This window comes from Lasioglossum baleicum, chromosome 4 (genome assembly GCF_051020765.1).
Source record: "Lasioglossum baleicum chromosome 4, iyLasBale1, whole genome shotgun sequence".
NCBI classification, from domain to species: Eukaryota; Metazoa; Arthropoda; class Insecta; order Hymenoptera; family Halictidae; genus Lasioglossum; species Lasioglossum baleicum.
In genome coordinates this window covers 8,598,820-8,623,866 of record NC_134932.1, presented here as the reverse complement: position 1 = coordinate 8,623,866, position 25,047 = coordinate 8,598,820, and the positions used below count along the sequence as shown (strand labels likewise).

The following is a 25,047-nucleotide window of genomic DNA, read 5'->3' as shown; positions in this document are numbered from 1 at the left end:
AATATCAGGTCCGTAGATCTTCTTTCAAACCTTCACTTTATCTCGTGTGTGCCAAAAACACGTGACCCGAAACCGGCCAAAGTTTCTTTCACATACCAAACTACAGCGTAATATTTCTAATGCGTTTCTACGAGGAGCTCCATATGAAATGTTACAAGCTATTTCCTCCAAAATTATTATAGAAACTATCGATACATTTTCGTTTAAAATTGAGTAGGTCGTCAAAGACAGTGGCGGACCTAGCCATAGGTTGTAAAGAGATTTTATGTTAGGTTCAAGTTAGCTTCAGTATCAAGTCTCCCCGTTGTGTTATATCCAGCCGATTTCTTTTCTTTTCATTTAACATGAAATCATTTATGGCAGTGCTCCTCAACCTTTCTATCGCCGCGGACCGGTCAACGATTGATAATTTTACCGTGGCCCGCTGAGGGAGGGGGGGACGTTGATTCTTTATATTTTAGATTGTTTTGATTTAATAATTTTAATTTAATTCTATTTAATGTTCCTTGGGCGGCCCGGTACCATTTGATCCACGGACCGGGGGTTGGGGACCACTGATTTATGGCACTAATTCCACATCCAGCTATACATATATGAAGATGGAAACGGTGACAATATTTGATTTCTGTTTCTTCACAAAGCCATGCCATTGCTCCTTTTAAATGTTTCTTCTATCGATCGTATTTGCTGTTGATAAATGTTAAATGCTTTCGGCGCAACGGTTCGATCGTTTACTACTAATTATGTAGCAATTTTGCTAATTGTCAAACAAAATCAACGTTTCGATCCTAGTTTGGATCCTTTTCAAGATTTATTTGAATCGCGTCTGTAAAGTAAATATGTTATAATAATTTCAGAAACTATTAAATGATTGAATATTAGGAATATTGTTCATAAAAACTCACTCACTTGCTTTGGGGAAAATAAATTTATAATAATAAATAATAATGGGTATGGGGCATATCTCGTTAACTATTAGATTTATGATATATGAAGGTCAATACTTTTTTACGCAGAATACTGTGCTTCATCCGAGTTCAATCAAAAATATTAGGCATTCTATTTAATAAACTGAAGGTGTGTGACCTCTATATCTTGATAAAAAATCAAAGTAACAAAAATCAGTTTGCAGGACTACAATATGTCCCCCTAGGAACCATTCAACATTTGTTTGAACATTTTTTTTGTACAACAAATAACTTACAAGTTGTTTGAGATCGTCACGTTACGAGACTCACCCTGTATAACTATAGATATATAGAATTTTCAGATGATCGAATTGCCCCACGTTGGGAAACGATGTCCTAGATATTAATGCAAATGTTGAAACGATGACGATGCTAAACTCCACTTGACGTATCATAATTATGTTTGCCTTCTGAAGTGCCCGTAGAAATGTATGCAACGAATAAGAAAATTATTTCGATTCAGGATTGCGATGTCGACTCAACGTTTGTATATTTAAACAGTCACGACGTTCCCCAAAGAAATGCGATTCGTAACGCGGCCAAAGGGCTAACTAGAATTACAACTCACGTTGGCAGGAAGCAAATAAGAAGCTTAATTACCGAACGACGACGCCGACGAAGGGAAAAACCATTGCGTTGAAAATTCATGAGATCGATGCGCGTGAAAATAGAGACTGGTCACGCGACAATGCGTTCACGGAAGTCACGTGCCAGCCAGTTTTGAATGAGGTCCGTGGGAACGTGTCGTTACGCACGGGGCGTGTTCCGCCTTTCTGGGCTCGTCCTGTTAAATATTTCAGTAGACATTGCACGACACGCCCGCGTTTCACGTATCAGAGACCAGCGAAGGCTTCCCTGGCAACGCAAATTGTGCCCCAAGGGTATCGTCAAGGCACAAAATTGGAGAGCACCGCGAAGATTGGTCTTCATCTTGGGCGAGATGTATTTAGCACAGTCAGCTATAATTTTGCCTGGGCTTATTATTATCTTAAGAAGAAAACGGCAGCCGTGTAGAAGCAATTAGTGGTTTCATCCCCGGCCAATGTTTCAGTTTATATCGTGAAAATGATTCGGTCGGAGATTACTGGACTGTTAGAATAGATTCTCAAAATGCCAACGCAGATTTACTTCTTTAAAGGGGGGTAGACTCGTTTTTTAGGATTGCAACAATGCAAAACAATGCAGTACGGTAAACTCGTAGCCACCGATCCTTTGATAAACCGTTTGTTCAAATTTTCCATAACGAATTTTTCTGTTGTTTTTACAGGACTCTGCCCGGAATACAGACTGACAACGGAGGAAAAGTGAGTACATAGTTCATTCCAATCACTTTTTATTTATCTTTAGATGCACTCTACATATACGCGACCAGCTTGTTTAAGTAACACACAGTATATATAGTCAGACAAGAGAGCAAGTGAGCGAAGTATGATATTATACTGTACACCCTCTGTCCCAAAAATAATCGGAATGACTCTAGTTTAGCGAAATTAGTGGTGCCATCTGTTTGTCGGAAATTGATTTATGAATCTTGAGCCTTTTTTACTAACCTGTAAAAATTTCATAACATTTCGTTCAGTAGAAGCCAAGATACGACGCATTTAATGATAGTAGTTTGTGTACATCGGTCGAAAAATGAATAAGGAACTCGGCAGTTGGCGATTGTTGCACGATAATGCACCTGCTCATCGTTCATTAATTGTCACTGATTTTTTGACCAAACATCACATTTTTTTGGCTCCCTGCGACTATTTTCTATCCCCGAAGCTGCATTTGGCAATGAAACGAAATCGTTATGCATCAATTGAAGACATTCAAAGGTCAACGACGAGTAATCTCAACACCATTCCGATCAGCGATATGAAAAAGTCGTTTGATGAAAAACTGAGTTGTCGACAGATTTTTGTCCAAAAAGATCGGTTTCTGGCACACTGTGCGGCCCCTCAAGGGGGTACACCCCGCAGAAGTGGGGATAGTTCTTGGACACTTATCGGCCAGACATTTGGGATATTTATCGATAAAATACTGGACTAATGCAAACCATATTTAGAATTTCGTTAAATTCGATCTAACCTTTAATGCATTTTTACTTGATGCATTTTGAATAGCTTTTCTTCCAGGTTTAAAGTTTCGTGTGAAATAGCTGTATTCTGTAATTTCAGTCTGCTTTTTCCGTAAAGAATCAGCTTTCTGCCTGCTCGCATGCGTTACGATTACTGGGACAGCGTCATGTAAACCGTCAGGCTCAGGATTTTGCGATTTAGGAGGGTAAGGAAAACCGTGGTCGTCCGCAGTGAAGTCATGTCACGTACGTTATTGTGAAACTGTTTTGAAGCCCAGCCGTAGTAATTGATAACGAATTTTAGATAGACCATCCTGCGGGTTACGTACCTAACGGTTTTCTGATTCTATTCTCTTGCTACCAACGTAATTGAATTTCGGTTTGCATGGCAAATTGTTTTCGGCAGTTTTGGATTCGCCGATATACGTATGTACGTCGATGGAAAAAAGGAGAAATATAAGTTGACCGAGGGATGCTCGCAGAAACGAAGATTAGATCTGCATGTAAACGAGAAAAATGTTTCTCTGCCAGGAGTTGTTGCGATAGCGTTATTACGTTATATTTGTTGACCCAACTCTCAGCACCGAGTGGATAAAAACGCAAAAGTTCCGCTGTGACTTTTATTCCCGTTGCAGATAATCGTAAAGTACGTATTAACCCTCAAACGACCAGGCGTAATGACGAAGTAATTACGAAGAGAAGTAAGACCAAACACTTCAGTAATAAAGCTTTCGTAAAAGTGAAATATGGAATATGGTTTGATTTTGTTTGATTGCTCAGAGCATTTAAAAAAATCAATACTATGTAGAAAATGTATAAAGTAAATTAATAAATTATTTTTCATGAAAATGTTGTAACTGTAAAGTAAAAATGAATTACTTCTTTCTTTCCAACCATTTTTGATATGTCAGTCCGTTTGACCTTTCCGGTGTTTTACGTTGCTTTTTTTGTGGTCGTTTGACGGATAAATTAGAGAAGACGAGAGTTATCGATAGTAAGCTACTTCGCCATAATAAAATTGGTTTCAAAGTACTGAATGCTTCACAAGATTTACATAATTTCACATTTTTATTTTCCATTTTATATGTAACGTAAAATTTCTAATTTAACACGTTGACTTGCCGTGCAAGGTTAAAATCTCTCATCGTAATAGCTACTTTAATCCGTTTGCATCTTAAAGAGCCTAATAAAATTTATTTTATTCAAATGCGTCATTGTAAAATTAATTTCTATACCTGGTTAAAGAATAGTGTGTCCCCTAAAGGTGGCTTTATTTTCGACTTTTGAATTCCTTTGATGGCACCCCCAGAGTTGTTCCAAATAATTCAAAAAAATCTGTGCAAAGTTTGGACAAATGAAATGAATATTAAAATAACTGGGTAAACTTTACATTACCGGACTCAAAATTAGTACCTTTTGCCTACGAATTATGATGTATTTGGTATGTAGCGAGTAGATTTGTACTCGGCACGGATGTAGGTCGAAGTTTCGATCCTCTAGGATCAATAGTTGACGAACTATGGTCGCTTAAAGTTGAGAATTTTGGACAGGTAAGGGCGCCGCCATATTGGATATGCCCCTCGACCTAATCCTAACCAATTCAGTAAGCGGCGTGCGACCGTCATTACAAACCAATATGGCGGCGCCCTTGCCTGTCAAGAAACTGGAAATATGCTCAAGCGATCATAGCACCTCAACTATTGATCCTAGAAGTTCGAAATTTCGATCTGCATCCGCGTCGGGTACAAATCTACTGGATTACATATCAAATACATCATAATTCGTAGGAGAAAGGCACAAATTTTGAGTCCGGTAAAGAAAAGCAGCCCTAATTTAATGCTCATAAAATCGTTTTTTCTCGAATATCTTCTAAACTATTTATCACGTCGACAAATATGATGGACGAAACCTGCAGATCTGGACAGGCTGCGTCTTTTATGCTGTATTACTTTTTTTCGTAAACCAAACGGTTTTCGTAAAAATTGATAATTGAATTGAATTTTCCAACAATTTTGAATTTCATCTATTCAATTTTGCTACAAATCCATAAAGATCCGCAGTCTAGTTATAAGTATATGAAACGAATAAACAGACTAAATAGTTTTTATTCGAACATTTTATTTAGAACCATAGATGACAAAAGAATGGCATTCCTTATAAACGGACAGAGAATGAAATACTAACTTTATGAAGAGTTGTTCAGCGTAACTCATAAATATACTGCGGACCTTTATGCATTTATAATATGTCGAAATATGCAAAATGTATGCAAGGTATATGCTAAATATATGTATAGGGAAGGCATGTACGGATCTGTAAAACAGTAATTATTTTATTGTTCTATTTATTACAATTTAAATTACAATATACAACAATAACTTTTTCTATAGTGTCGATTGTAAATTGATGCCTCTTGTCTGTTAAAATTAATTTATACACTGAAAAAGAGCGTTCTACATCACATGATGTTATAGCGGCATATTTAAATTTACCCCAATGATGTGCCAGAACCTCTCGTGGTCCCTCAACGCGTTCACCCTTCAAAATCTTGCTTATTTTTAATAATACATTACAGTGTACATTTCTTTTTAATACAAATTCCATTTTATGTGTAACCTTTTATCCATAACCACCGGGTATAATTTTTAAATTTTCTATAACTGTGTAGTTACCAAATCTATACATATATAGATTCCGTTAGAGGTAATCCTATTGTTTCCAATTTCTTCATGGCCTCAGGTAACATTTGGAAATGGCTCTGAATAAATGTTAAATTTTGTTGTAAATGCTTACATCGTAATGCTTCTGTCGCCGATTTAATTGACCAATCCTCCTTTTCATCGAACGATTCTATGACGTCTTTTATTCCTTCTAAATGCGTTGCATAAAAAAGCGCTGCTTCCAACTAGGTTCCCCATCTTGTTATTACAGGTTCTGGTGGCAATGGCATATTTTGTAATTTATTTTTATAAATTTCGACGCGCGCAATGGAGCTTTTAAAAATACTTTTTTAACAGTAGATATTAATTTATTAACAGAAGGGAATTGCAGTCGCACTTCCGCAGCAATTCGGTTTAGTCCATGTACCAAACAAGTTGTGTGCAACAAATTTGGATAAAATATTTTCAAATGCTTCCCAGCTTTCAACATATACGTCGCTGCATCTGTGACGAGCAGTAGTACTTTATCTTCGCCTCCACTTGGCCATAATACTCTCATTGCTGAATTCAAAAATCGAGCAATAGTTGCATAATTTGTTTCTGTTAATTGTGGATTGTAGCTGTTCCATCTTTTAGGCACATCTATCTTATTTATTCTGGCGTAGCATTAAATAGTCGAATATTTATGCAAAATTTATGCATTTATGCAAAATTTATGCAAGTAATACGCACTTATGCAAAACATATGCAATATGCAAAATAGAAATTATATTTTTAAAATCCTCTAATGACAAAACAAATTTGTATTTAGGTGCCAGTTTTTTATCGACTTTCGATAAAAATATGCATTTGCATACACATCCGCAGTCTACTCATAAATAAAGTGTCTACGAAGCAAATTACTGAGCCTTCGAAATATTTCGATTAATGACCGTGCATTGTAACGTTGCACTATTAGCAAATAAAACTGTCGTTTCTGAATTCAATACTTTTTTTCCATGCCGTTCGCAAAAGTGAAGCGGTAAAGTTATGATAACAACTAGTCGTTACTACTTCGCCGACAAAGTGTCGTAAATTTTTCCGCGAACTTTTACGCCCGCGTACTTCAGTGCACGACATTCGGGCGGGGATATTTCTCCCGTTTATTCTCCTAGCGCCAACCACATTTTCTGCTTCGGTCACGCGTGAAGGATATAAGTAGATTAATTATCTCGGAGAATATAATTGACCGGTTAATTTCATTCGTACGGGACGGCTTAGCTACGTGACCACCATAAGTCAACGCTGCCAAGGGTAAATACGCGGACGTACTATGTACACATACATTTGTATCTGCATTCTCGTTTCGTTACACTAATATTCGCCCGAACATCTGGCACATTTACAGTGGACCACGAAAGTATTTGAACGCACTTTAAAACAGTGTAACTTTTTTATAATTATAATTATAATACATCTCTGAATACGCTACCGCCGCGCGCCGCACTATGGGCCAAACCGACGAAATCTGTGTCAAAATCAAAGAACTTTCGATAGAAATGAGATAGAGCGATGAAATTTTTTTAAATGAAAGCTGAAACTTTGCAGAATATGGGATAATTATGGAGATTGTGGTACGAACGTTTTTTAACCTTGAAAAAATTCGTTAAACTTGTACAATTTCAAGAAAATTGTGATTTTTCCAATACCACGCGCGGAAAAAATTTTTTTTTATCATGCGACACATCATTTCCCGTAGATTTTTTCACGCTGATTTCAAATCTGGTTTCAAAATTTGTCTACGTCCTCAGGATTTTGCAAGAAATCGATTTTTTACTTCATAATATTCTAATTGGAATCGATAAGAATTCAACGTAATACAATACAATAGAAAGTAATACAATACCATAACATGATACCTTAAAATAACGTTACAATAGTTTTGGCCACAAAAAACAGGCTATCCTGGCCCACTGTGCGCTGTAGAAAATCTCGTGCTGCAGTTTAGAATACTTTATTACACCATTGTTGTCTCTCATATTTCTTCTCACTACAGGATGAAATTTTTATTTGATTTTGTTAATTATAAATGACAGAACCCAATTTTAGATGGTATTCATTTGTACAGGTAGAATAGACTAACGTTGATTGATTATTTCTTGTCTGAGCTCTGCTGTCTATATCAATTTCTTTTTTCCGAGCGCATGTCAAATAATCTGCTAAACCCTGTATGTAGTAAATCTTCGTAAATCTCGGAACATCGTGGATCTCCATTCATTTATAGCACGCTTTAATAGAAAGCGCACGCTAAAGTGAATTCTAATATATCTTGGAACAATGGTCTTGGCATCAAGCTTGGACACATTCTATTTGAAATAAGATAACAAATAACTATTTCAGATAATGAATTAGTTTAAATACGTCATTATTTTTATTTGTGCTAAATATCATGAAAAGAGAATTTTTATTTATGGTTTAATTCAAATGAACTCTTTTCGAATAATATGCCATTTCAAATATACAATAAATATTCTACATAAAATGTTGAACCGAATTAATCAATGGGAAAGGTTGTATAATAATATCCTCAACCGAGTTGTATGTATAAGATACTATACAAGGTATTTCATCTGACTAGATTGTCTTAAAAATTAAAATTAAGTAAAATTAATTTAGGAAAAAAATGAAGTCGATATTAGATTATGAGAAAACAGCTTGTAATACTTCATTTGGTACACGCTGTATTTCGGTTTAACATCATCAGTTTCTCGGGCGCTGCATCTTTGAAAAAGTCTTTGTTAGAATACAATAAACGATGGACTCTCTGTGAAACCGGGCGCTTCTATTTTTAAAATGAGTCCAAATTTATTGTAGTACGATCGTTTTTAACGAAATTACCACAGTTTAAATACAGTAATACCTCGATTAAAGGGTAAGGACACAGTGATATTTTGAAAAAATCGAACATTTTGTTTGTGTTAAACCTTTCTTATATTTTTCCCACTTGTTACTGTGTCCTAATCCCTTAAACCGTTAATTCTACTCCAAGGGGGAATTTTAACGCTTTGCACTCGGAGCTATTTTAATTATAAAATTAAATATTTCTTTCGACCAAGAATATTTCCTTTCCCTATTTCCTTTCCCTGACTTTTTAAATTTTATCAATATGAAATTGATATAATACCTCATACAATTGCTAAATGTTTAGTAATTGATTAGATACCGACATATTTAATAATGTAAGCAATATTTTGATTAATGATACAACAATTTTTTGAAGTAACCATTCGAGTGCTAAGGGTTACGATTGAATATTAGGAAGATTATTTACAACAATTTACTTGGTCCCATATCGATGTCTGTGATATTGTTCTACTTACAGTTTAAAAATAAAATGAATACAAAATTTTCTACTTTTATAACATACAAAATTCAAACAACATTAAGGGATTAAAATTCGTTTTATAATCGGAGTATCAAGTTTTACAAGCTTATGCAATTTCATGAAAATCCGTGATTTCGTGAGTATCAATTACGATTGCTTGAAAACACACTGGCTTTTACACCATAGGAATTATTTTAATTAAATACCTGAACGCAAATCGTTTGCATTGTCAATTGATCCATAGAATTTTAAAGCCAATTTCTGCTGTGCGATTATATTGAACGGTGAATTGTATATTAAATTAATGAAATTCCCGTGATTTAGTGATTTAATTGTGGTTTATTTTGTATTGTGCTGCGCTAATTTCTGCGAAGCACTAACTTCAAACACAGCTGCCATAGGTAAAAAATTATCGCAGCGAGTTCATGGGATACTGAATCGAATCGGCAGAATCTCCGCTTCAATCTGACGTTCGGATCATGGTACATATTACGATCATTTCTCGCCGAGATATAGCGAGTTAAAGGAAAAATAGAAATTGTGCGTTTTTTAAGCATATTTTCAGAAACACCTGATATATCGAAATGTTAATGAAATTGGAAAAACAAAAGGAATGCCTTGAAGAGAAAAAAACGCTCTTTCTATTGCTTTTTTGCACAAGATTCTACGATAATTTTTTTCGCTTTCTGGAGCCAGTTAAAGTTAAAAAGCCCATATTTACTTCAATGTTGAATAACTCGAATAAAAAAGATCGTACAATATTCAACAACCACAAAATTTACACAGGAAAGATAGCCCTTCCAAATGATATTAACGTGATTTATCAAAAAAATTTGTTTCTCCCCATGTGATGTTCCGAAGTTGCACAACATTTTTGTTAATCGTCAATGTTGTCTTCATCTCGCTATAACTTTGTAAAAAAATCAACATAGCAACAATTTGGAACAGAGCATCGGAAACTAGAGGTTTCAGGCTTTCAAACCGTTGTTTAACGATATCGATACGGCATTTTTTGACGAAGTTATGATCACGTAAAGTGGGACCAATTTTCCGGGTTCTCACAACTGATCCCTTAATTCTTTTGAGGAGTGTATATGTTGAGATAGTATTTAATTTAATATGAATATAGTCACAGTCGGTCTAGCTTTGTTTCTCTTTGAGTTGTCGCTATTTGGCGCTTTGTGGCTGTTCACTTTTTCTTTTTATACATTCGCTTGATAGGTTCTGTTTGTTTTTGTTTCTGCCGCACGAGAGTTTGTATTATTCACCACGCTAATAAATCTGTTATTATTTAGTGCATCCTGGTAGGTTATTTACTGTTAAAACCTAAATTCATCAATATAATCATATTTAAACGCATATTTGTTTATAATCGGGATCCGGTTAATCGAGGTTCTACTGTATAGAGGCAATTTTTCGAGTATCGGATATTCCGTGTTGAAATGCTTCTTGTGTCTTAAAACGTGATCTGTTTGTTGAATTATGACCTAAATGAGAGAAAGATTTAACGTAAAAGAGAAATGATACGTGACGGTCTAACCTCGAAAAAGCAGAATACAAGGAATCGAAGAAACGGAAGCAAATAGCAAGACAGTAAAGAATGGAACGGAGGTAAAAAGTAGAAGATAAAAACGTGGGTCGAAACGAAAAAAGGTCGGGTTATAAAAGTAAAGGAAGCAGATAGCGGTTGTGTTGTTCAACTGGGATGGGCGAACTCTGAATCATATCGTACTCCTGTACTCCAAACTAACCAGAAATCGATAACTCTTCGGTCTTATGTGTTCCCTTTAGTCACTATGTGTTTTATGGTGCTCTGCTGAGTCAAGGATAGACAATACAGAGCTATGAAGCAGGACTTGAAAACTGTTATAACATCGATTTTGCTCTTGACCAACTTTCATCCCTTTCAAAACTAATTGATATCACTAAACTGCGGATCTTTCTAAAAATGTTCAAAAAATGCTACAATATAAAATTCCACAAGATTTAATATGTACGATTTTTATTTATTTCAAATCAATATAAAGGCCACTACCACTGAAAATAAGATTCTATTTGTTCCCACTTTCTTGAAATTTGTCTACAACAATTAAAAATTGCATGAACACCCGCAGATTTTGATGAACAATCACAATTGTCTAGATTAATTGTGAAACACAAGAACTGTGAAGACATTTATTTCGTTCCTTAATCATTTTATCCAGTTAGGAGCAATACAACAATATTCTTCAATTCCTTTAATGTTTTTACTGTTTTCAGACAGACTTATTTGTCTGAAACAGACAGTTGTTTCCATGTAACAACCAATTGTTGTTCAACAGTGATGTCAAAACACACCGTTGTTTTAGCAAGTCGCGTATTTATGCAAAGTAAAAATGTACTACCTGGATTGCAACAAACCGGAATGAAATAAAAATTTATTTTCTAGCTTAATATGTTTAATAAGTCGAGAATAATATAACAATATTCTGAAATTCTTCTAATATTTGTACTGTTTTAACTACTCATCCTTTTTGGTTGATTCATTGACCAATTCCCGGTACTTTTTTGACAGAATGTATGTTTAATAGATTGAAAATAATGTACAACAGTATTTTCAAACTTTGCCAATGGTTTTACTTTATAAAATTACACCTACCCATTTTTGTCAGGAATGCATGAAATCCGCTCTCTAGTCATGATAGATGTTTTAAGAGTTGTACATGTTAAACAATTAAATTAATTAAGTTGTAGTGATATCTTTAAAATAACGTAACTTTGTCAGTAAAAGCTTGTACATTTTTCAATCTTTTAATAAAAAAAAGCGTTATAAAGTGTTTTTTCTACAAAAAACAACACCTTCAACAATATCTGAAAGTTTTAAAATTATACACTTTCTTGAACATTTTTATTAACAAAACGATTCAATTTTTCCATTCAATTAAAAATTTTTTATCCTGTGCTAGCATATCTAGTTTCTCAGAATTTGTGTTTTTTTCCAATTCAATTCAACCATGTAATCCGATCGTCACCGACGCAATATTTTGACTGAAGCATATCTAACAAAAGATCGATGGATTTCGCTGAAAATTTTTGTATAAATGCGAACAGAAAATTCTCGGAAATACTAGTTTTCAGGCTACTACATTCGCGTTCTTCTGTAAATAAATAAAATAGTAAACTTTTTAATTAGTATGGAAAATAAACGTTTGATAGTAAGTGATCACACTCGTATTTCTCACGCGATTGAACCGGCGCGGCGCAGGCAATTATTGATTTTCGTTACCGACAATGACCTTTTTATATTTATCTCGGATAAACAATGTACGTCACGCCTGATAGTGTTCAATAAATAGAGCACAGAGTATACAGTTTCACGGGGTTATTAACATTGGTAACGCAAACATCACTATTATTAATTGGTATTGCAATTATAATAGTGAATATTATCGTAGTATGAGTCAATAACCTATACCTATGTTTATATTCACTATTATATTGTAATTATAATGTATAAAATTATCTAAGTATAAATTAAAACTTTTGATATAAGGTGGAGTCGGGTAAGTCCGCCCTAGTTTTTGCAAAGTTGAACTTTAAACTAATGTATTTTCAGTCTGGTATGTAAAAACTTAACGTTCTTGGTATCAAACTCTTGCCACAGTTATTGCTTGAAAATTATCATTTTGATAGGATATTTGTAAGCTATATTGCGAAAAGTATATTGCGTCATCCGATATATTGTTATTTACGTTATCAACGACAAGAAAACATCAAAAAAGATCGAACGACGAGCAAGAAGCGAACGTCGAACGACAGTCTTGTCAAGCCCGTCACCGCGAAACGAAACGTTTAAATAAAATTAACTTGCCCCAAAAATAGGGCAATTCCGTCTCTGAGAGTTGAAAATGCTTTCGAACCTGGTTTCAAGTGCTACGGAGCAAGAAAAGAATGATTAACAAGCCTGCTTTAAAATGCTTCTTATTGCATTAAATTATATTGTTTAGTTTTATAGTTACCGATACAGTACGGACTTGCCCCGTGTAGTAACATTTATGGGGCAAGTGCATCTTAGTGTTTTTCTCAATAAATTTTAAAAAATACAATGGAAACGATTTATGTAATGTAAACCAACATTAATATTTGTTGTACTTACCTAAAACAACAACGCAGAATATATTAATAACTTGTAAACTATTGCACGTTCAGGGTAATCTCAAAGTTGTACGTGTACCTCGCACGTGACTGTTTGGCATTGGTTGATCCAAGCGAGGAAAACACCTTTATTCTTGGGCGACATGTATGTAGAATAGTTCATACTAACTAATACTACATTAATAAATACAAGCTAGAGGAATTTCGTTCATATTTTAATAAAAAGAACCAATTAACGGACTTGCCCCGTAGACGGACTTACCCCACTCCTCCTTACATATATTTAAACATATACAGTGTGGGGCAATAACTATGTCCACCTTGAATATCTCCGTTATTTGCAATAATATGGAAAAATGTTATCAACAAAAATTGCACGGTACAGGGGGGGACATGTTGTGACAAAAACATTTTTTGCGTGGGTGGAGGCATAGAGGAGATTCCAAGGTCACCTCGATTTTTTTAAATGGAATATCCTATTTTTTATACCATAGATCGATAGAGTATCAAATTCTGAGTACATAAGTGTTGACCTTCATACGTCCGTGTTGTCAGTGTTGTAAACATACGATAAAAAAATCAATCGAAGATTCATCAATGGGTACGTTTTTGTTAAAATAATAGGATGCGTCTAAACTTCTGATACGTACTGTACAAAGTACAGAGTAAATGAGTTCTGTATACATAGAAACGTTCCATGGGTTGTTTGTGGAAAGGTTAAAAGCCCAAAGTAAATGAATTTTCCATGTCGGTCTTCTTCGTTTAAACCGAAATCTCCCGTAAGAAGTAAAAAGGAATCTAAATAAATCCTTGCGGTAGTGGTGTCCGGAACAACTATGCTGTTATTTAACGAGCGTTGGTTTTAACGATCTATTGTCGTCGTTTTGGAAAGCTGCTACGATATTAACTTGCCTAGCACGAATTCTTCGCACGTTAACGTCGCACAAGAACACAGCTTGGGCGTGTTCCGACCCGCCCTAGTATACAACGACTGAACCGTGCCCGTGTGTATGTGTCGGAGGAATAATCGTTGTCCTCTTTCACTGGAGATCGTTGGAGGTGTATTGTCCTGTGGCCACAAGGTACTTGTTGCGGTACACCCTTCTGGAGGATCGTTGACGCGTAAAAAGACAGAAGCGTGTTAATGGAACTCCATTGATTTTGCGGCTTCGACGTCTCATTCGGTCAACTGAACATCCTGGAAACGACGCTAAAAACAGACGCTAGTGAACAAAATTATATAACATCCCGAACATTATCAGTAGAACTCTTTTCTTTATCTCGACCGACAATTTGTTAATAACGTATATTAATGTTTTCAGCGCACTGGTTCGATCTGATGCTGCTACTTAAGCAATTTTGCAAATTACCACAAGATTTTCAACGTTTCATTGCGCACAAAAAACCAAATGTTCTAAGAAAAAAACAAACCTACTTGCTAAGTGAACAAATTATTTTAAACTCTTTACAACTGTATAACACATGTTGATTCCATGCCTGTGATATACGAACTGAGGCAAACGTTTAACCTTTTTTTTAACCTTTAAATAATGTGGTATTGTGAAAATTGTGTGAATTCCTACCTTTCTGAATATTCTTTTAATATCGTTAGAAATGTTTTCAACGTAATATTTCCATTCTATATGATTCCTTTTCATTTTATGCATATTAAACTGATGCAATTTCCTCATGCAATACTGAAATGTTCAGTAATTTATTTGATATAAAATAATTTCATAACGTAACAATTATTTTACATTAGTGATGTAGCAATATTTAGCGGTACCTCAAAGTCGCCACTCGAGTGCTAAGGGTTACAAATTCTATGTACAATATATATAAATAAATGAGCGCCGATCGTATAATTCGATTGTTAGTAGTACCGTAAAATTATTCCGTACACGTCTAGATAGTCCAACGATTTTTCAAGTCCCCTCCCATTTTACTTTTTTCTTCCCCCTGTTCATAATTTTCTTTTCCCCTGTTTCATCCTCGCACAAGCTTCACCCCAACTGCGCCCCGCCTATCATTTGATATATTCCACATAGCATTTTCACCGGATGAAGAACATCCATCATTCCATATCGAATGAAAACAAAAGATCGCGGTTCCCACGAGGGCAAAAATCACTTATCCAGGTTATTCTATCCCAGTGGAATCGTGGACTTTGCCCCGTAAAATCAGGTAATAGAAGAAAACGGGTCTACCCTGATCACCAGGCACACGAATGAATTTCTAACCTGCTGCAGAAGACTATTTCTCCCGTTGGAAAAACATTCGACCGCCATAAAACAACCAGCAAGAAAAGCCAATAATTGAACTCCTCGGGTTGTTCGATATATATTGGTTTCACTCCACCTTTTCTTTCGTTGAGTATAAATCACAGAAACGGAGCACCGCTCGAACAAATACTTGAGTGACCGCTTCTGAAATCGTCCGCGTCAACCTTTTAATTCAGCTTAGAATTTCAAAGCTCTTGTTTCCGATCTTCATTCCCCCCCAACCCTCAAGCTTAATTGAATTTCTTTGGTGTAAACTGGTAGCAGTTGAATACCCTGAGATCAAAGGAATTCTAGTAGAACAGGCTTGGGCAACTTGCGGCTCGCGAGCCGCAGACGCAACCTCTGCCTACTGTTGGGTCCTCCCCACCAAACTTCTTTGGAGTGTACGAGGAGCTTGGACAGATTAGGAGGGTTTATGTAGGAATTCTGTTTTCGTATACAAGGGTGAGTCACCTAAGACAAGCTACCTAAATAACTTCTACATTTTTTGTATCCGACAAAAGTAGGTTGGTTTCTAGGGGCCCATTACGTGGGTTACATAACTTTTTTTCAAGTGGAGGTGCTTATGAGACTAGAAGGTCTACTTAGTTTTTTTTTTAATGGAACCACATAGTTTTGAACTTCTACGATTGTAGCCCTTTTCGAAACAATTTCAACGATATAGTCATTCAAGGTAATTCAAGGTCGTAAACTTTAAAATTGATGAAAAACAGAAATTTATTCTCAGCTTTATTAATGAAACCAAACTGGTTCACTGCAAAATGTGAACAAAGTGCTTAAACGGGTCTTTTCCTTTTCTCACACACCGCTAGACCACGTATACGTACGCGAGGATTGCAAGGATCCGGGATTCCACTTCTCATAATCACTAGATTAAAGATCAATCTAGGGCGCTATTTGCCTCAAAAGTCCTTCTTTTACATTTCCGAGCAATAGTTTTGCAATATTCGGCTGCATGTTGCCCGTCGGAGAGGCTAGTACGCCGGCGTGACTGCAGCGCCATCTGACGGGTAACATGCGACGGGCAACATGCAGCCAAATATTGCAAAACCATTGCTCGGAAACGTAAAAGAAGGACTAATTGTCAACAAATTGAAAATAAAACAATTTCAAAATTGTTTATTTTTCTTTTATTAGTGTTTTCTCAGAGCTGGTATCGTATGGTCGAAAGAATATATAGAATTCAAAGAAAACGTTGAATATATTCTGCACGAAACAAAATTGTTCGTTCTCAATAGAGTTTGAATCCATTCACAAAGCGAACTGCGGTGTACATAACAGCTTCGCTGTCGTGTCGAACAGCTTTAGAATCCTCGTTAAATTGAATCGGAGAAACACGTCTGCGCACGAACCTTTCTCCGCGAAAACAAAAATGTAGTTTGTCTTGCATTATCTTAGGTGCATTTGCATTCTTATTAAATGTACGCTCGGGCGACAGACACGTACAAAAAGCATGAATAGAAATGGTTGCATTAATTTTTTCCTACAGCAGTTATCTCTATGGACAAAGTCGCGGCCGAGTGCGCCGCTTTCATTCCGGAAATAAAATTAGCTTCCGTGTATATGTGTACATGTGTCTGTGTATGTACGCATGTGCCGTGAGCTTGATTCGACGGCATTGAGTGAATGTTCCTCCTAATAAACTAAATTGAATAAAGTGTCCAGTCACTTCAGTTTACGTAATTTGTCACTTCAGTGAAGATAATGCAACGGTACGTCATTACTCTCCACTCATTACGCCTTCGGATGAATGACTGAAAACTTTACCTGCAACGTTGCCGTACCAAAGTTAGAACGCTTTCCCCTGTTCACGTAAATGAACTTTACCTTATTCTGTGCACACACGTATATCGCAAATCACACAAAAACTACCACAAACCCTATAAAATGTAATTGTATCAGAACCTTTTGCATAGGGTGTTGTAAATTTCTTAACACAGGATAGAACCAGAATGCAGTTAACGGTGTTACATTTATTCGCAGACAAAATTAACACATTACCGACCGGTGATTATTGCATACTTTTGAAAAATCCATGGTACATGGCTAAACACTTTTTAATGGATCCTTCAATAGCAGCAGCAATTTTTATTGTGAACTAACAAGTCACCCTCAACAACGTCATCTAATAGTTTCATTTAAGATTGCAATGTAAAAGCAAATTTCTATGCTTTCTTTTGGTATATACATGTGGTTTCCAACCATCCGGTTGTCCAACACATGTTTCGCGATGCCTGTGCGAATCCCCACTTCAAGAGACTCGTAAACATAACAGACTCTCGCTCTCCCCGCAGCCCCTTGTGCGATCATCATTTATAACAAGTAATCTAACTCATTATTTATAACTAACGCAAATACGATAACTCAAAACTACAAAGAACACAAAGAACGCCATCCTGTCCGCAACAGGTGTCCTAAAAAAATGTACTTTCTTGAAACTTTGAAACGGGTGACTCCTGAGGTCATTGGAAATAAAACCGCGAACCAATCAGAGCACGACTACAACGGACACATTTCGGCTCGACCAATGCTAACGCCGGGCTTGACGATCTGTCCCCTATCCGGAATTCGTCTGCTGTAGCCGCGTCGTAATTGGTCCACGTTTTTCGTTACTAACTCCTTAACAAAACTGCGGAGACCATTTTCGCATAGGAAAACATTGGGAAACTTTTCTTTGCGTAAGCGGAAATTGCCTTTTTCTTATATTAACCAGGAGATTTGGTCGAGAAAATGTGAGACATCCAAGCTTCGATCCTGGAGGATCAATGGTTCAATAGTTATAAATCAGCGCTGTCACCTGACCTAACCACCAATCAATTAATTAATTATTAGCATTATCAACCGTCATTACATACAACATGGCGGCGCTAACCTGTCAAAAACACTGTAAATCGCTCAACTTTAAACACTTATAACTTCTAAACCATTGATCCTCCAGGATCTAAACATGGATTTCTCGCCCCTTCTCGTCCAAATCGACTGGACAACTTACGAGAAAGGCAAATCCTAGGCATCATCCTTCTTAAGGAAGGATCACAACATTCTTGGGACACCCTATGCTATTTTAACTAACGAATTTATCTATATCGGCGAACGCGCGGTTCACATTTTAAACGATGCAAATTTAAGCTATGCTTAACGAGAAATATCGGAATTGCGTCTAGCTCCAGAGTTCCTTTGATTAAGCAACGATGCTTTGAACCGAGTATTTCTCTGATCTGCCAGGTTATCTCGTATATACGGCATATCCAAAACGTATATGAACACTTAATTTCCGTACGTCGAAAAATAGTCGATATTTAATTTATGACAATTTTGTAAACACAAATAGTACAGCCCGGCGCGCCAACTGTTTATTGGCCGACTGTGCCAACTCGCGTCTAGGTCGCGCTCTGATTGGTCCGTGTTTTTCGTTAATAACTCTTTAAAAAAGCCGCGGATAACATGTTTGCAAAGGAAAATGTCGTTTGAAATGGTCTCAGGAACCATCCCCTTTTGGGAAGTTCACGAATTTTGGGACACCCTGTAGAAAACAGACGAATTTAATAATATTGAAACTATTCTGAATAATGGTGTGGAAATTTTTACTAGCGCCTCACAGTCGCCATTCGAGCGCAAAGGGTTAATATCGTATGTATTTCACATACACTCACCTTTTTTCCACGACCCATTCCTAACACTTTAGTATGTTGTTTTATGAAATAAGCACGAAAGAAGCTAGTACCCACTTTATCAATTACGTTTTGCAATAAATGTTTGCTCTCCAGTAACTTCTGCACAACTGACAAATGTAAAACTGTTATTTGTGCTATCATTTTGTCCCGCTTGTGGGCCCCAATATTTACGTTTTCATTTCGAAAATTCTATTGAAGTAAATATGGTGGATGATATTCAGTACAACGTACGTACAGGCATGTCAGAGTATGTTCGCATAATAAAATATTCATTTTCTTCAGTTTAATGTATCAAATGAAGAAAAATAACTGTGTGGATAAGTGTTTAATTTTTAAAAAGCTACAATCTCTGAGAAATAGAATCCAGTACGGTAAGAAGAATCCTGCGCGTCATAACTGATCTTTACTGGCCAATAATTTCGAGTAACGTTGCATGTTTAACATATTCACCATGTGCGCCGGGAAATGGGAGTAAATACAGGGTCATAAATATTTGAACCGTCCGCCACGATTACGCTGCGAAGTGGATTCGAATTTCTATCGATTACGATTTACCGTGCACTTTAAAGGTTATTATACGTAAAAGTGGTATGTTTTATTGGGAAAGTTATTCCCCACGGTTTTATTCCTCGCATTTCGATCGGAGCTGAGGCAGGAGTTGTAAAGTCGATTATATAGGTTGCGATTGAGGGATACTGTAAAAATTATGGGTTATTAGGTTCTTGGTAATAGCAGAGCAGTTATATCTCAGCGTTCAATCTGTTAATGTCTGAATTACGAATTTCTGAAAAATTAAACGTTACACATTTCGAGTAAGATTGTGCTAGTAACTACAAATACTGTTAAAATTATGGGTGGTAAATGATGCTTGCTAATATACAGCTCCGGTGCAGTCAACAATAGCTCTTTTATTTACAGTGAACCTCGAAAGTATTTGAACGCACTTTAAAACAGTATAACTTTTTTATAATTCTACCAAACGACCTGATGTTTTGTAAGCAATTAGAAGCATTGGTTTACTGAATGATCTGCAAAAAAAGATTTTCCAAGAATTACAATTTACCGGTCTATATTTTTTCGTTAGTAACTTCTTAACAAAGCCACAGAGAACATCTTTGCAAAAGAAACTGTTACCTCAAATGACCTCAGGAATCACCCTTTTCAAGGAAGTTCAAGAAATCGCGATATTTTTCCAACGGCTGTGTTCTGAACGGAGACATATCGTGTAGGGACATTATTTCTTTATGTCTGCGTCTACCGTTCCGACCGCGCAGAGAGTACAGACGAAGCCGAACGTAGAAAAGGACAGCATATAAATTCTGGTATCGGTCTGAACCACTACTAATCCTATTACAAAACTTCTTTATTTTTCATTATTTTTTGATAGGACTTTCACCAACTTGTTCCTGGCATTTTTCTGATCAAAATCATACCAAACACGATATAATTTCAAGTGTATTAAGGGTTTAATCGACGATGAAAATTTCGAACGCAACGAAGAACAGCGTATGGGCCATTCTTTGAACTGTGTCGACGACGGCAACTGTCCGCGTCTCTTTCTTTCTCATACGCTGTCCTTCCTTGCGCCCGAAACTTTCATAGTCGATTATGTTACGAGCCAGGACCGCGAGCAGCACGAGTGGCCGGCGAAGGGTTGTTACTGTTGTTACCCTAGGAATATGGTCGCAATTTGTTAGTTAAGGTACACGGACGAACCCAATGCGAAATTGTGGAGCCACTAGGTTGGATAAATCTCTGTTTGGACGATAGGAATGTCGCGAACGAACCTGATGCGTAATCAGGAAGTCGCTAGGATTGTTAGTGCGCCTCGTAACTAGTATAATTTAATTGATACAATCCGAACGGTAAGATTTTATCACGTGGAGACGTTCAATTACTTGATCAGGATTTTGGAACAATAATAATAGGTTAAGTGATTTGTACGAATTTACCTATAAAGACAAATATATTATGATTATAAGAGAATATGTTACAGTTGTGTAATTGCCGCGACTGAATAAAATGGAACTGAAAGGAAGTATTATTAGCTATGTTGATGCACTGGCAATACGGGGTCTCAGAGCAACTTTACAAATGCCCAATAGACTTTGTTATACAGGGTGTTTCAGTTAAGTGTGACCGTCAGAATATTTTCTTTAATTTTGACAAAGCAAAATGCAGCCTGCATTCTCTTTACAAACGAAATTTAAGTTTGATCTTCATTTTCAGAGTTCAAGATCATTTGAAGGTCACGTCACAGTACACGATTGAATGTATCTTTTTATGAGCTACGCGATGCAACACGAAGATGTATGTATGTAGTTATTTAAAAAAAAACATCGATGACTTCTTGAAAACTATGAGAAGAAACAACATTTACAGAAAAAACAACCCCTGCAGAATTTTTTGCCAAAATTAAAGAAGATATTCAGGTGGAACACTTAAGTGAGACATCCTCTGTATAACTCGTCCAAGCTTAAAACAATTATAATTTGAACATTGGAATGTAAAGTTTGTTCGATCTGAGGAGTTAGTTATTCATACAGTAACTGAAATGTCTCGATTGCTTTAATGAAAAGTCAATCGTGTTAACAATAACAGAAAACATGTAAACTTACGTTTCAACGACGCGGCAGAGTATACAATTTATTTACTGCGGCTTCAGAGGTAAGCCGTATTCAGATGAAATATTTTCCAAACGTTTTGTCAGCATTGCGGCTAGCTTTATCAGGGGTCTGAGGACGCACTGATACATACGGGTTCATCAATATTCCTTCTGCACACGGCTTACGCCCGGAAGCTTCAATAAATAATACCAACCCGAGTTGTGGAAGCCTCAAATCTCGAAAATCTTTATTATTCGAATAGTCAGTAACACCGTACATTTCCACAGTTGCATAGACTTTACAGTTCCATTTCATTTATTTTTTATCACACAATTCCTTTGAAAAATATTTTGAAATATTCCCATACAAAGTGATTCATACGTTTAACATTAGAACTACCAACCGTTAAGACGAAGCTATTTCTACCAAAACTAGTCGAAACGACTGGTCTTCAACAAATACGTAATAATATAATATTTTTATAAGTTTTGATTTATTACTATCTTACAAAAGAAATATGTCTTTGAAAATTTAGTACGATTTTATGTTATTTCAGATTTAAAAGGATACCACCACGGAAAATAACATTCTATTTGATTCGAGTTTCTTAAAATTCGTATACGAAAATTGCTAATTGCATGAACATCAGCAGTCTAGATGAGATGTTTGCATACACAATGTATATTTTTGCTCGGACCCTTTGTATGCTTCACATCTTATTCATAATTTTCCTCTATATTAATACGAATATGGGAGGGTCTACTGCATTAATGATTTACGATAGATTATGTAATAAAGTGTCGGAGGTCTGAATGAAATATTAAAGAATCACTATGATATAATAAAACTCTTGCATTATATTATAGGAAAAATATACACGAACACATTTGTAGTCTGTTATTATGCAACTGTGTAAATTAAAATTTACATTCACAAATAGTTACACAAGCCAGCATCTAAACAGCAATTGAGAGGTAAGCTATGAAAACAATTTCGCGATTTAAATCGCATTTACTGTGAAAGTAATGTTTCACTGGGCTCTCAATAATATTTTAAATGCAAGAATACAAACACTGATTAATGACACTGGCTACTTCATTATGAGTAATTTGGTACTTTATATCTGCGAAAATTTATCGTGCTTCCATAGTTCTCGGTGAAACTCATTTGTTGATATTGAATTACGAAAATACGTAATTCTTTTGTTCGTAATATGCGGTATCTGAATAAATTATACATTATTTACCTTAAAATAATTTCAGAGGAAAACATTTTATTATTTCAAAAATATTTTCGCATCGAGAGAAGTCGTTAATAACTACATAAAATCGGATATATTACAAATGATTTTATTGCTGCCAACCATCATACAATAGCAAATATTATTTTTCTCGTTCCTGTACAATTTTATTAACATGAATGAATAATTAGATAAGACAATATTTATTAATAATTTTCCTTGCTATATTGTTAAATCTTTTTTGTCTGAAACTGTTTTTTTTCGAACACTGAATAATGAAATACATGTCAAGTAATAAAAACTTACAAAACACGGAGCGCGCAGCAGAAGGCGCAACAAAAAATAACGTGACGGTGAGGCAAGACTAGTGCAATAATGAAACTTGTGTATTTTTCACATATTTCACCCATATTTGCTGTACATGTAATGCATAATTTATAATTTATCATATACAGTGAACCACGAAAGTATTTTTGCACTTTAAAACAGTATATTTGTATGACAGTATATTTTGTAAGCAATACGAAGCATTGGTTTACTAAAATATCTGCAAGAAGCATTTTCCAAAAATGACAATTTACAAGGTTGCATGCAATAATAAAAAAGGCATTTTTTAAAACATTTTTATTTGGGCCCTTAATGAAAATTACAAAACATCAGGTCGTTTGTACAATTATGAAAAAGTTATTCTGTTTTAAAGGCCGTACGAACACTTTTGTGGGCCACTGTATGTAAACCACTAAATACAGTTGAAATTAAATCGTGTTTAGTATCATTTTAATCGCAAAAATGCCACAAATAAGTTGGTGAGAGTCCCATAAAAAATAATGAAAAATAAAAAAGTTTTGTAATTCAATTAGTAGTGGTTCACACCAATATACCCGATCCGGTATCGGATAACGCGGCATGTTTACACTGCTCGGTGACCGAAGCAGCTCGAGCTTCTTGACCCCTCACGGGTCACGGGGTGTGCTTCCATGGAAAGGGTAAGCGAATTGACTTGGAACGGCACTTATTCTGGCGCCACAACGTTGGAATAGTTGGAATGGTTGGATTCGTTGGAATACGATCTAATCCTTTTTTTCTATAACGATATTTTGCAAGCTCCACAAATGGAAAAACAATTGAAAATCTCTGAATTGTTGTAAAAAGTGAACAATGTATCAATGGAATGCTCTGGTATCGAGGATGGCGAATTGTACGAGCATGGAAAATGTGAATCAGAAGAAATTGTAAATTACTTTATAAAATCTGCATTTGAATAAAACTCTTAAAAATTTATTTTTCTTTATCTAAATTGATAAAATTAAAGGTAGCAAAAAATGCTGTCCAATCTTAGGGCACATTTCACCTTAGTATAATAATTTCGAATTTTCCTTTGAAAATCATGAGGTTCATCGACTCTACATTGAAAGTTCTGTACTTGAGTCGCGTAGTCAACCACTAATCCCCAATCTCGGGAAGTGTAGGACCCGCCAGAAATCCGTGTAATTAATTACGACCGGTAAGGGGCTAAGTTTCAACACTCGGTTCGAATCTAGGATAGCGTGAACTAAGTTCGGATTACGATCAGAAATTCCGGGGTAGCTACGACAGTAAGCTTCGTCAGCATACATGAATATGAAGCGTGTCGACAGGTCAGAATTTTGACCGGTGTACCACTTATTCCAATTGCGCGGTTGCAATTCCACCGGTGTACAGCTCCCACATTTTCTCCGACACGCTGCTTCCTGAATATTCACCTTCGGTAATCGTCCCATGCTTCCCGACGGTCTCCTTCGACATCCACCTACCAGAATAATAATTGTAACATAATAATTGGGACGATGATATCGAATGGGTTAATGGAGGTTGGACACGAGGTAGGTCACTCACTAATGAATCACATATATTATACTGATGGTAGCAAATCCTTAGGGTCAATTTTCGTCGGATCATCTTGCATCTGTAAGGATTTAACCTTTTGCACTCGGAGCTATTTCCATTCTACAGGGTGTCCCGAATTTAAATGACAAAACTTCAGGAGCGTGTAGGGGACCGAAAAACTACGTCTTTTA

The 25,047-nt window shown here is 36.0% G+C and overlaps 1 protein-coding gene across 2 annotated transcripts in view; it reads left to right on the top strand.

Moving 5' to 3' along the window:
• Positions 1 to 25,047, top strand: part of LOC143208276 (uncharacterized) — a 244,213-nt gene that overhangs the window by 140,005 nt on the left and 79,161 nt on the right. The window contains exon 2 of one of the 2 annotated variants that reach the window (XM_076422546.1): positions 2,236 to 2,272. The exons of the other annotated variant lie outside the window; for it this stretch is intronic. The gene's annotated coding sequence lies outside the window, so the exon portion shown is untranslated. The remainder of the gene's footprint in view (positions 1 to 2,235; positions 2,273 to 25,047) is intronic. 2 annotated transcript variants of the gene reach the window in all.